The 12,570-nt window shown below is 30.7% G+C and overlaps 1 protein-coding gene across 1 annotated transcript in view; it reads left to right on the top strand.

Annotated features, from left to right (window-relative positions):
* LOC125821071 (tetraspanin-6) overlaps positions 1 to 12,570 on the top strand; it is a 1,176,838-nt gene that overhangs the window by 502,929 nt on the left and 661,339 nt on the right. The gene's annotated exons all lie outside the window — the stretch shown is intronic.

Below are 12,570 nucleotides of genomic sequence, written 5' to 3'. Positions count from 1 at the left end.
TGAAGTATAAGGTATGATAATTTTAGGGATAAAATATAGGATTATTTTATCATGTGTTTGGTTGGATCCAGGTATTAGGCAGTTGAAATTATATATGCTACTTAGTGCCCATTTGAATTAACTTATTTTTAGGTGTTTTTTGAATTTTAAGCACTCTTTTAATTTTGTTTTGTGTTTGGAAAGGTTATAAAGTGTTTTTAAGCATTCATTTTTAGGCAAAACAAGTTTTAAAATAAGTCAAGTCAAAATTAATGTATCATCTACTACTGATTTTTAACTTTTGACTTGTAAGTTATTTTTTATAATCTCATCCAAACAAGCCCTTACATTATAGTGATGTGATAAATTATCTCATTTATATGATGAAATAACTTATCTCAAGATAACTTATATCAAGATAATTAATTTTAAACTAACTTTTTTCCAACCAAGAGGATCATTAGGACATCTCTGTATTGTATATTCCATTTAGTCCGTATTAAATAAATTATTGCGACTTTTTAAATAGCTTAAAATTAGTGAATTTTTTAAAATTCAAGAAAATTGTTGAATCTTTTTCCTAATACTTATCATTCTTTTTAATAAGGTTCTTAACTATTTTTACATTTTATAAAAGAATAGTTTAGAAATAATAAAAATGTAGTAATAGTGAAATGTCAAATTTTATTTTATGTCTTTAAATATTTTTCTTAAAAGGTATCCCAATTCTCAACACTTCACTTAGAATCTGTTTGGAAAGCCATCAGGTAATTAGAATTGGTATAATTATTAGACTAGTAATTTACCAGTCTAGTAATTACACTGACTTGTTTGTTTGCTACATTATAATTATAAATGTATTGTTTGGATGCACAATTACAATTATAAGATTGTATTAAATTTTAAAAATAAAAGTTAATTATTTAAAATTTGTATTAGACAAATAAGAAACTTTATAAATTATATTAAATTAAATATTTAAGATATATATTGTCTTTTGAAATATATTAATTAATTAACATATGCTCTTAACTAATATTATGAAAAAATAATTGATTTATATTTTTCAAATTAGTATATTTCAATTGAATTAATCATAAAAACTAAAAGTACAAGATTTCTATGAACATAATGAAATGCATGTTTGAAAAAAAATTTAATATTATAAATAAAATGTCATATAGATTATTAAAATATTTGACAAAAAGATAATCGATCAAATCTAACTAAAAATAAATGACTTTGCAATGTGAAGTCTCAAGTCAGTACTACTAAAACAAATGAAACTAAAAATATAACATAAGTTCTAAATTCAATACAAATTAGTCTTATGTCAAATTACAACATAACATACATAAATATGATTTATTTTTTATTTTTAAAAAGGAAAAACATAAGCATATAACCTTAATCAACAATAAATTCTACTTGAATTTAAAAATTAGAATACTATCAAAACTATGCCAATAAAAAAAGAAGCATGACATAAAAGTAGATAATACAAAAAATTACATGGAATCACATGAAGTAAATGTTGAGAATGAGAAAGTAATGAAAAATAAAAAATAATAAAAATAAAATTTTAGAATAATAAAAATAAAAATAATAATTTAAAATAATAAAAATAAAAAATAAATTAAAACGAAAAAAAATAAAAATAAAAATGGTAATTATGAATAATTCACAACCCCTCCTTAAATGAAGAGTGTAATTTCCCTCTTTCAATTATATCAAATTTTCTTGTGACCAAATAATTATCTGACCAACTAAACTATATAATTATTCAATTACAGAATAGCTTTTCAAATGGAACCTTAATATGGATTAAAGAAAGTATTATATAGTTTTATTATTTTGCTCTTTACCGAGGCATAATGGTCCTCCTGTCTATTCCTTTTTCTGAACTTGGCTTTCTTGTTGTCGTTGCATTTGAACAGTAAGAAAGTGAGTAGGGATTATGATGATGTTTGATTTGGAGTAGTTACTAGGTAGGGTAGACATGGTATGATATATATTGAAATGCCATATTATAGTAAAAAAAAATTTATATCGTAATTTTGGTATTATAATATTTAGTATGGTATATGGAGTAATAATAATTTTAATTTTTTTTTTGTACAATATTTGATAATTAAAAATAACAGATCATATCAAAATATATAGTTACATAGATAACATATGAGTATATATTTTTAAAACACTAACGAATATGCAATATATTAGTATAAATTAAATGTTTAGATGTTAAACTCTGACTACTCTATTTTAATTGAAATGTATTTAAATATGATTAATAAACGTGTTGTTTGTACTTTCTTTTGAATATATCTATATTTCTACATATGTAATGTGTTATTATGGTATAATTGTGACATTTTTTCGAATTGTCGAAATCATAATACTTTATTATACAAATATATATTAATCAAAATTGAGTAAACTATGATTATCGATTTATCATACCTCAAAATATCAAACTATGCCGCATTAAATTAATATGATAATGATATAATAATTTTAAAAATAAAATACCAAAATTATGATACCAAAATTTCAAGTACCATACCATACCATACCAACCAATGTAGTAATTCCAGCATCCACACGCTAAGACACTGTGAAATAAACCTACTCTATCAACCACAATGATTTGGGTTCTACTTCTACCTCAGTAGTCAGTAGTACGAATTATTCAGCCTTTCCATCGATTTACTCAACTTCCAACTAGCACACATGAAAACAATCTTTTTCCTCTTTTGAGAATTACATTATTCTACTTTTATAATCATTTTTCTATTTCTATAATCATTTCTTAACTACAACTTAAAACTAATGAATCAATGCTCAAGTCTTAGCCTTTAAACTCAAAAATCATAATTTCAAAAGTGTCCTAATTCCATTCAACATGGTTAAAAATGATTTTTGGGTATAGAATGGACAAAATGCGGACAATTAAGTCATTTCATGTGAGCGGTAGGGGCATTATGGACACTTCCTATTTATTTCATTCATGTCATAATCCTTTACTTATCAACTAAAGTTAATGTTCACTCGTACACTTAGGATTCGTTTGCTACAAAGATTAATAATGCATGGATTAGTAAAAAAAAAAAGATGGTAAATAATAGTAAAATTAAATAAGTCAAACACATATATTTGTATGACTTTCTTATTATTTTTTTATATATGTGTGTGTATCAACAAACAATACATTAAATTAAGATCACAAACGTCACGTTGTGATATATTTGCTTTTCTAATAAGTAAATGTTAAACAACTCACTTTTCAAATATTGTATTGATTTGTTTTGGATTTATTTAGTAACAAATTACTCTCTCTAAATAATTTTTAAGCTAATTTATTCAAACAAATTTACTAGTACAAATATAAAACATGAAATCAAGAAAATAAACAAAATGATTTGAGGGATATTTTTGTCTTTACATAGACTTATCTCATGGTATTAAATCCTATTTATTACTAATATCTCCAAATTGAAAGTATTAGTAATACATCATATAATACCATGTAGTGTATAACTAATTTATGGATTAGTTATACATAGACCCAAATTCCTACCAAACATAGTACTAAATAATAACTTACATAATACATGAATTAATTCTCCTAATACTCTCTACCAAACGACCCCTTACTTTCTCCGTGTAATAATTATCATTACTATCAGTCATCTCAATGCATATGTGGTGTAATTAGGGCTGTTCAAAACTGATAATTTGAAGCGAAAAAAGTTATTGGTTCATCGGTGATGGGTTATTAGTTTAACGGTTTTAATTTTTTATTATCGGATTATAATTCCCCACGGTTTGAGATATTTTCTTAACGGGTTAACCAATAATCCGATAGTAAATTAATAAATTATATTTATACCATTATACATACATACATATATATATATATATATATATATATATATATATAAGTTCCTTGACTTGAGATTTAGTTTCATGTTTTTATTTCTAGCAGTCTTAAACTTTCGGTTATCCTACCATGTGTTAGTGTTGTTTTTGAGCAAGATGCAATCTATCAATTCATGTGCATCGTTTATTTGGTTTGTCATCATGTTTCTAATTGATTTTCAATTATTTATTTTGTGTCAAATCTTAACGATTAAATCGATAACTAAACCGATAAATTAATAACCGATAACGATTAATAATCGATAATCATCGATAAGTCAATATCTTAATGATTCTTAATTACAGTTTAGCATGTCTACAAATCGTTAACCGATAAGTCAAACCGAAAAATTCATAACCGAATCGAACCGACCGATACACATACGTGTAATTACTTGTTCTTATTAACTACAAAATGTCTCACTCTTTTCCTCTTTCGTATATCATATAGGGATTCCTACCTTATATCGCATGTCCGAATTTTCACCTTCCTACCATTAGATAAACCTCACATCTCTAAAACCTTGTATTCTACTAGACTTTTTGTCCTCCTCCTTCTCTTTCACTGTCCAAATACTCCTTTCCATTTATAGTTTTCTTCTCATTATTTTTAAACAAGGTCAAATCTAATAAGGTTTATGTTGTATATCGTGGTTTGATACCCAATAAATACCATACACGGATTGAATTTTCATATATGACAAAAAATGTGTTATGGGAAAGCTATTTCGAGGAGTTAATATCTTAAAAGGTCACTAAAGTATGTGAATTTATCTAGCAAAGTCATTGAACTTTGTTTTATATCAATAAAATCACTCAACTTATGACATTTATCTACAAAAATCATTCAACTACATTTATCATTAAAATAAATTTAATATAACAAAATAAATTATTTTTTAGGCTATATAAACATGAACCCCCTAAATAAATAATGTTTTTAAAAACCATTTTACATGTTTATCAATGATTCAGTTCCTTGTCCAAACTCAAATGAAAATAATTAAATTTTGGGTGTAAAATACATATTCATAAGAGATCCACAATCATATTATAACCAGCTAGCGCCTAGCAACATAATTTAATGAAATTTTATAAATCAAATCAAGGAATTGAAAAGAAAAACCGCACGTTATTACTTTAATTGTTTTGGTTTATACACTATTACTCATTTATTTATATTAATCATTAATATATTTGTATATGGAGACTGGACTCTGGAGTATCTAACCAAATTAACCAATAGATAATGATTATTTCAGCAAACAAAAAAAGAACCTTTTACGAATAGTGGCACAAAATCTAGAAAATGAAAATTGAAGCAACGTGGGAAATGCGAGTTAATTCGGAGGTTGAATATAAAATTTTGACTTCTGAAATTCATATTTCTGTGATATGTAAAATAATTTATATGCCATGTTAAATTTATTTTGAGGATAAATTTTAAATTAAAAAAAAGAAGAGAAAAAGCATAATATGATTTTTGAAATTTTATTTATTTGTGGAGTTTTACATGACCTATAAATTTTCTTATTTTGTCTTATTAAATTTGTTTTAATTATAAATGTAGTTGAGTGATTTTATTGATATAAAATAAAATTTAATGACTTTACTTGATAAATTCTCATAGTTCAATGACCTTTTAAGATATTACCTCCTATTTCGAATTGTATGAGCAAGCTTTTGAAGCTTACAACAACTTTCAAACCTATTGTAGAAGTGAAGGGCAGGTGGCGACAATTGATGCTCATGAAAGGAGATAAGGTGACTCAAGATGCATGCATATTATACTTGTTTTCATTACTGGAATAATAGTTGGGACATCTTGTATGAATTTCATGATCCAAAAATTCAAGTCATGATGATACCCACCAGTAGGTAAGCCAATCTTTAGCCTAGAAACCAAAGATAGCGGGTTTAAGGAGCAGAAGAAGACGACAAGATCATAATGAAGAAAATTTAAGGAATAGCTACAAAAATATGCAATAACATAACAATGTCGACTAGAACTCGGATCTACATCATAGAAAAAGAGGTAGAGTGCAATATGATCAATACCAAAATAATGGATACTTAATAGGCAACAAAGACCGATCGAGCTCGCGATTATGCAATAACATAATAATAAGCGCGTAAATAGCATGGTAATTAGGCAATAGTAAAAGCATAGTTAGACATGAATCGCAGTAGGGATACTATAATAACTTACGAAATCAGTAAAACTATCTAAAACGAATGTAAGTTAATAAAAGTAAGACCTTTCATTTTGGATAGACAGGTCCAGAAGCTTAGGACCAAGGAGATCACTTTAGTGAAGGTGGAGTGGAAGCACCGTTCAACTGGTGAGGCGACTTGGGAGATGGAGTCAGATATGCGTGCCAGATATCCTCGGCTTTTCGAAACTTCATGTACTTTGTTTTGTTTTATGTTCGAGGACGAACATAATTTTTAGTGGTGGATAGTGTAATGACCCGGTCGGTCATTTTTTAAAACTTTTGTGAATTTACCATTTTTCTCCTTCCGATATCGATTTCGAGTCTTTTATGTTTGAGTTTTGGAAGTTGGTTTCAAACTTTGAGGGTCAAAGTTGAGAGTTTTGTAAGTTTTGAGTTTGAAGGTCCAAGTTACTTAAAAATTGGTTTTCGGTGACTTTTTTCGTTTTGAGTGTCGAAATAGAATTTCATTGATTCCATCAGTCCCGAATGTGAATTATGATTAGTTGTGACGTCCCGTATCCAAAAAAAGGCATACATCAGCTTTCTCGGTGCTGGTCGATGCAGCCAAACCACGCCGGCCACCCACGGCCCGTAGAGTGGACCACGGACCGTAGGTGTGCTCCGTGGTTGGAGCCCCAAACTTCCAAATCTCTGAACCTGATCGATGGTCCACCAGGACGGTCCGTGGGTCAGACCACGACCCGTTGCCTGGGTCCATCGTTGGGCACTCAGAAATGGTCCAAGCATGGACCACGAAAGGGACCTACAGACCGTAGGACGGTCCACACCCCGTGGTCTAGTAGTCGTAGGTCAGGGCCAAAGTTTCTGACCACCAACCACGGTTCACCAGGACGGGCCGTAGGTCCATCCACGGTCCGTCGACTGGGTCCGTAGGTCGGTGGCAGCTGGCAATATAACTTAGGGGTAATTGGGTCTTTTCCTAATTAATTGGTTTCTATACTATGTCATTTTACTTATATTTAGAATCCCTATATAAGCCTTTTTAACCCCAAATTCACCCCATTTAATTCATTCCTCCTAAATCCCAAAAAAAAAACCAAAACCTCCTCTCAAATATTCTCTGTCTAGAACTTGAAGAAGAAGAAAATTCAACTAGGGTTTGAAGCTAAGGATCCAAATTCTCTATTGAAGGCTAGTAATTGGAGTCAAGGTATGATAACTTTCATCCATGGGTTCCTTCCACCTATGGAGTCGCCAAATTCCTTTATTTCAAATGGTAAAATTCCTCAATTAGCTAGGGTTTTCTTCTAATACCATGAGTTATTTTGATTATTGATCTTAGTGGTTTAATTATGTCTAAACATGCATGGATTAATGATTTACAATGCTTTTATGATGCTTCCCCTATGAACCCATGCAAACCCCTATGTTTTCCAAATTGTGATCTCCTAGGGTTGGGTTGTTGGTTATGAAAGATGAGTTTTATGATTTTAAGCATGAAGTAATAAAATTACTTGAATTTATGATAAAATCCCTACCTAATGTTAGAATTCTAGGTTTGGTGATTGAAAGTAGCTTTGAACCTTGAAAGGGCAAAGTGTGAATTATGCATGATCTTATGATACCTATGTAAATGCAATTAAGGGTGCTTTGAGAGTAAAGTGCCAATGTTGTTCTTGTTGTTGTGTTGTTGCAAGGTTATGCTCATAAAACACTTATAACCATGATGTGAAAGGTTTTCTCACATAGAAAGAATTCTTAGGTTGAAATTAAAGGTTAATTTCACCAAATTGAATTAATGAATAAGAACTATCCTAATGAACTAGCTTGGATTGGCAATACGACATGTCCTTCCATGAATAATGAGAATAAGTAAGAAAATACTATTCCGTGGGAATTATGCTTAACACCGAGTGAATATTGACATTGAGATGGAAGCTCTCCCATTAGTAGATATCGGGTTTGTAGAAGAGGACTCATGAGATGGAAGCTCTTCCGTTAGTAGAGGCCGGGTTTGTAGTAGTAATCTCCTTATCCCATAACTATGTGCCCCCAAAGGTTGATTAGCTAGTGGATCCACTTAAGCTAGAAGTTCATGGTTCTACCTCAGGCAAGTAAAACAACCCTTTTCGGTATGGAAGACATCGGGTGATCATGTTTTAGCTCACATGATCTCTATGTCGGTTAAGGCTAATTTTCCCACAACAAGTTGATTAATGAACTAAGGTTACTTAAAGAAGTATCTCATATGTGTTCAAAGGCTTAAAGATGATTTACCTTGCTTTGACCATGATGTTATGACCTATGTTTTTCAACTACTTCGATTATGATGTTTACACTTGGTAAATTGCATATCATGAAATGAAATGTCCTTCTTAGCATGTTTTAAATGTTTTGTGCATAGTTATCATACTTAGTGCATTTTTATACTAACACATACTCTTGCCTACATTTTTTCCCAAATGTAGGGTCCGAGAGGCAGGGTTTCCATTCTAGTGGCTAGAGCTTGGACTTTGATTTCTTTCTGAGCTTGGTGAGTCCTCAAGGTTCGAGGACAATTTTTTCCCTGTTGTAGTTTCACTTTCGTATTTCCTTTTCGAACATGATGTATGGGCTAGGCCCACTTCTATTCGATTGTAATAGATGGCTATGTTGAGACATGAGTTAGACTTTCGCTTTTCTATAAAAGTTGTTTTGGACTTAAATGTTGTTTTACTCCTTATTGTTCTACTACTTTATGTTACGTGGACTAAGTGGCTTGTATGGAGTCCTTTGGGGTTCTATACGCCATGTTATATCTAGGGGGTACCCCTGGATCGTGACATTAGTGTGAGTTGTCAATTTCATAGTTGGAGTCTTTTTGAGGATTTGAGGTCCTAACTTGTGAAATTATGGAATTTTAGCATTACTTGGGTCAACATTCGGGGTTCGAATGCTCGGATTGGAATTCCAAGAGTTCCGCTGGATTCGTAGATGATTTTAGGCCTAGGTAAGGTCTTGGTTGATTTTTGAGAGGTCCTGAGCTTGTTTTAGCCTTTTTAGGCGTTGAGTTAGTTTCTTATGGTTTTCACGGGTGTTGGATCAAGCAGACCTCAACTATGTATTTTGACGGTTCCATTGAGATTGAATTATCGAGTATAATTAATTTCCATATGTAGTTTGTGTGCATAGAGTTCTGAATGAATCTCGATGGTCGATTTGATGTTTTAGTCTTAACTGTGTTTTCTGGTGCTGCATGCCTCGCTTTTGCAGAGGTCCTGTCGCTTAAGCAATTTTTGCTTAATTGAAGGAGGCTTCTCTTAAGCGAGAACTCAAGATTTTTGTAACACCCCAAATATTTCTAAGTTAAGACTCGGACCATCCTTCATTTATGGATACAATTTTATTGAGTGATTCTAATTTTCTTAGGTATTAAGGTCTCTAGAATCCCTTAGCATAAAGTTAAGTTGAAAACTTTCTTATCAATTGAGTTTCACTATGATATTTCTTTTCTGAGGTCAACTTCAATCGACCATATATTTTAGCACATAAAATATTAGGCGGCCCATGACCTATCAAATTGAAGGTTTTTCAGTCTTCTTTCTAACGCCACCAAGTTTACTAAATTTTGAGCTCCGGGTAAAAAGTTATGGTTGTTTTAGTGAAGCCTCTCCATTTAAGGAATCCCATTCGTCTTAGGAAAGGGTATTTTAGTCTTTTCCTTTTCCCAACTTGTCTTGACGCGTTTTTCCTAACCCAATTAAGGGTTTGATAAGATTCTAAAATACCCATTCACGTTCAAAACACTTAGGGGTCGTTTGGTAGAATAATAAATAATGTAGGGATTAGTAACGCAGAGATTAGTAATGCAGGAATTAGTAGTGCAGGGTGTATTTTTTATCAAGTGTTTGGTTCGTTGCTTCTGACCTCATCTTGTGTTTGGATTAAAACTCTACAAAAAGCTTCTTTCCAACTATACGCTTGCATCATTATGAGATTTTCTATTTTATGTAATCGGTCAAGGTAGATAATTGCCGGACAATATTATATTTTAATGGCCTTCTAACTAGCTAGGAAAAAAACAATTTTGTTATCATGTTTGCTATTTTCTCACTTGAATTATTTGAGGGCAAATAACTGTTATCTTAATAGATTAATCACTTAAAAACGTTAAATTTCAATCTAGAATAGATAGACCATCTACTATAAAACCGAAAAGACGGTAAACAATAGTAAAATCGAATAAATCATCTACATTTACATATAAAAATTGCAAGTTGTAGTTTTAATATGTATGCAATTTATAAATTGTTCAAAATACAAACAATTAGAAACCACATATAAATCAACAAATAATATATTCAATTCAGATCACAAACGTCATGTGGTGATATATTTGTCTTTTCAATTAGTAAATGTTAAACAAATCAGATTTTAAATATTGTATTGATATGCATTGCATTTATTTATTAACAAACAACTCTCTATAAATAATAAAATTTGTAAGCTAATTTATTAAAATAAATTTATTAGTACAAATATAAAACATAAAATCAAGAAAATAAATAAAATGATTTGAGGGATATTTTTGTCTTTACATAGATAATTCTGTGGTATTAAATCCAATGTATTACTAATACCACCACATGGAAGGTATTAGTAATACCTCCTATAATACCATGTAGAGTGTATAACTAATCCATACTTAGGCACAAATATTCTACCAAACATAGTACTAACTAATACCACACATAATACATGGACTATTTCTCCTAATACCTTCTACCAAACGACCCCTTAGGGTTCTTAGAGCGAAGTTTCAAGAAGAGGAAACAAGGGTTTTCAAGCGTTCATTCAAGAGTTGAGGAAATTCGCCAAGAACAATCATTCTTTCACGGTATGTGAGGTTTCCCATAGTGATGGACTTGTTCGTCCTCACACCAAACATGAAATTCTTTCATTAATTCATCCATGATATCATTTATGTAAAGATTCTTGAGTAGTTCTTGAGTTTTAGACCCATTCTTTAAAAATGGAGGTTTTAAGTTCTTGAGGTGAGTCTCGTGAATGAGTGGCTTTCATGATAGAATTTGAGTGAAATTTCAATGAATTAGTGTTGGGTTTGGGAATCAAAGAGAGTTTGGAAGAAACCAATCAATTCTAGACGATTAGGACTCAAAATTGAACAAAAAAATTCATCGGATTTCTGGGTTCGGAGAGATGCCACCCTGCGCCTGCAGTGCGCCCTAAAGTACTCCCAGTACTTTGAGGCCTGGCGCGACGCGCCACTGATGTGCCAGAGTCGCCAGACCCTTTTTATCCTCCGTTCTTCGTTCCATTTGTGTTCTTTCAAATCGTGTCTTAACTCTCTTCTTGATATTAAATCTTAAAGTCTTCATTAATTCTTGATATATCCTACATATCCTAATCACATCTCTTAATTTACATTTCAAAATAAAGTAAAGTTAAGAGGAAAGTTCTAGAGGTCATTTTGAGTCAAATTTGTGAACTCTTTTGCAATTAACTATAATTTTGAACTAAGTCCTTGAGTGTTGAGTATTGAGTTGTCTATATTGTTATTGATATTCTTGAGTTGATTCGTTCATGTCCATATTTTTTGCATGAACCCTATGAAATGAGTATTCTTGAGATGAGTAGTATCATTGAGTTTTGAGATCTTGAGTCCTTGAGTTTTGAGTACTGAGTTTCCATATTGTTATTGAGGTCCTTGAGTTGATTCGTTCATGTCTATAATTCAGCATGAACCTTATTTTTGTGTTATAAATCTTGAGAATCTTTTAAAGCTAATATTTGAGTTTTAAACTGAGTTTTGAGGAAGTAAAGTGGAGTTTGAGAAAGAGTATAACTGAACTATGTATTTCTAAAATGTTTCATTTTTACATGAAGAAAGAGAATATTATTTTGATAAAAGAGAAACTTTGATTTCTAAACGAGTTTATGAGTTCAGCGACATTTCAAAGCAGTTACCTCTTTTAAGAGGATACTTTGAGAAATTATCTCAAACTAGAAAAAGAGTATGTTTTAATCATTTGAGCATGAGTTATATATTATTGGGAGTAGTATTGAGCACCGATATGGGGATGAGTTCAGACAACTCAAAATTCTCATAAATCATGTATGCCAACATGAGTAAAAGATCATACTCTTTAGATGATTTCTTATTTCTTTTAAGCATATCTTAGTGGATCCACTTAGTTGAGGTGTTCTATACCCTAACAAGGTATTAGACAGTTCTAGCATCGTGGACGAGACATTGTATCATCATGTAGCTCATAGTGATGGTTGTCGGTTAGAGAATCTCCCAAATAAGAGTAAATAGTATTTTTATTGTATTCTTATATACATTGTTAAGTGGATATCTTTCATTTTTGAAGCTTTAAACATGTAAATCTGTTGTTACTGCTTTTGTAAAGAGTTGAGTTGATGTGAGTACTTTTTCGGTCTTGTAAGTTCAGTTATCTACGTTTTTAGTTCTTCTTGCATACTCGTACAA

This window comes from Solanum verrucosum, unplaced genomic scaffold, assembly GCF_900185275.1.
Source record: "Solanum verrucosum unplaced genomic scaffold, falcon-dt-bn FXZP01000050.1, whole genome shotgun sequence".
NCBI lineage: Eukaryota > Viridiplantae > Streptophyta > Magnoliopsida > Solanales > Solanaceae > Solanum > Solanum verrucosum.
This window is presented reverse-complemented; position numbering and strand designations above follow the sequence as displayed.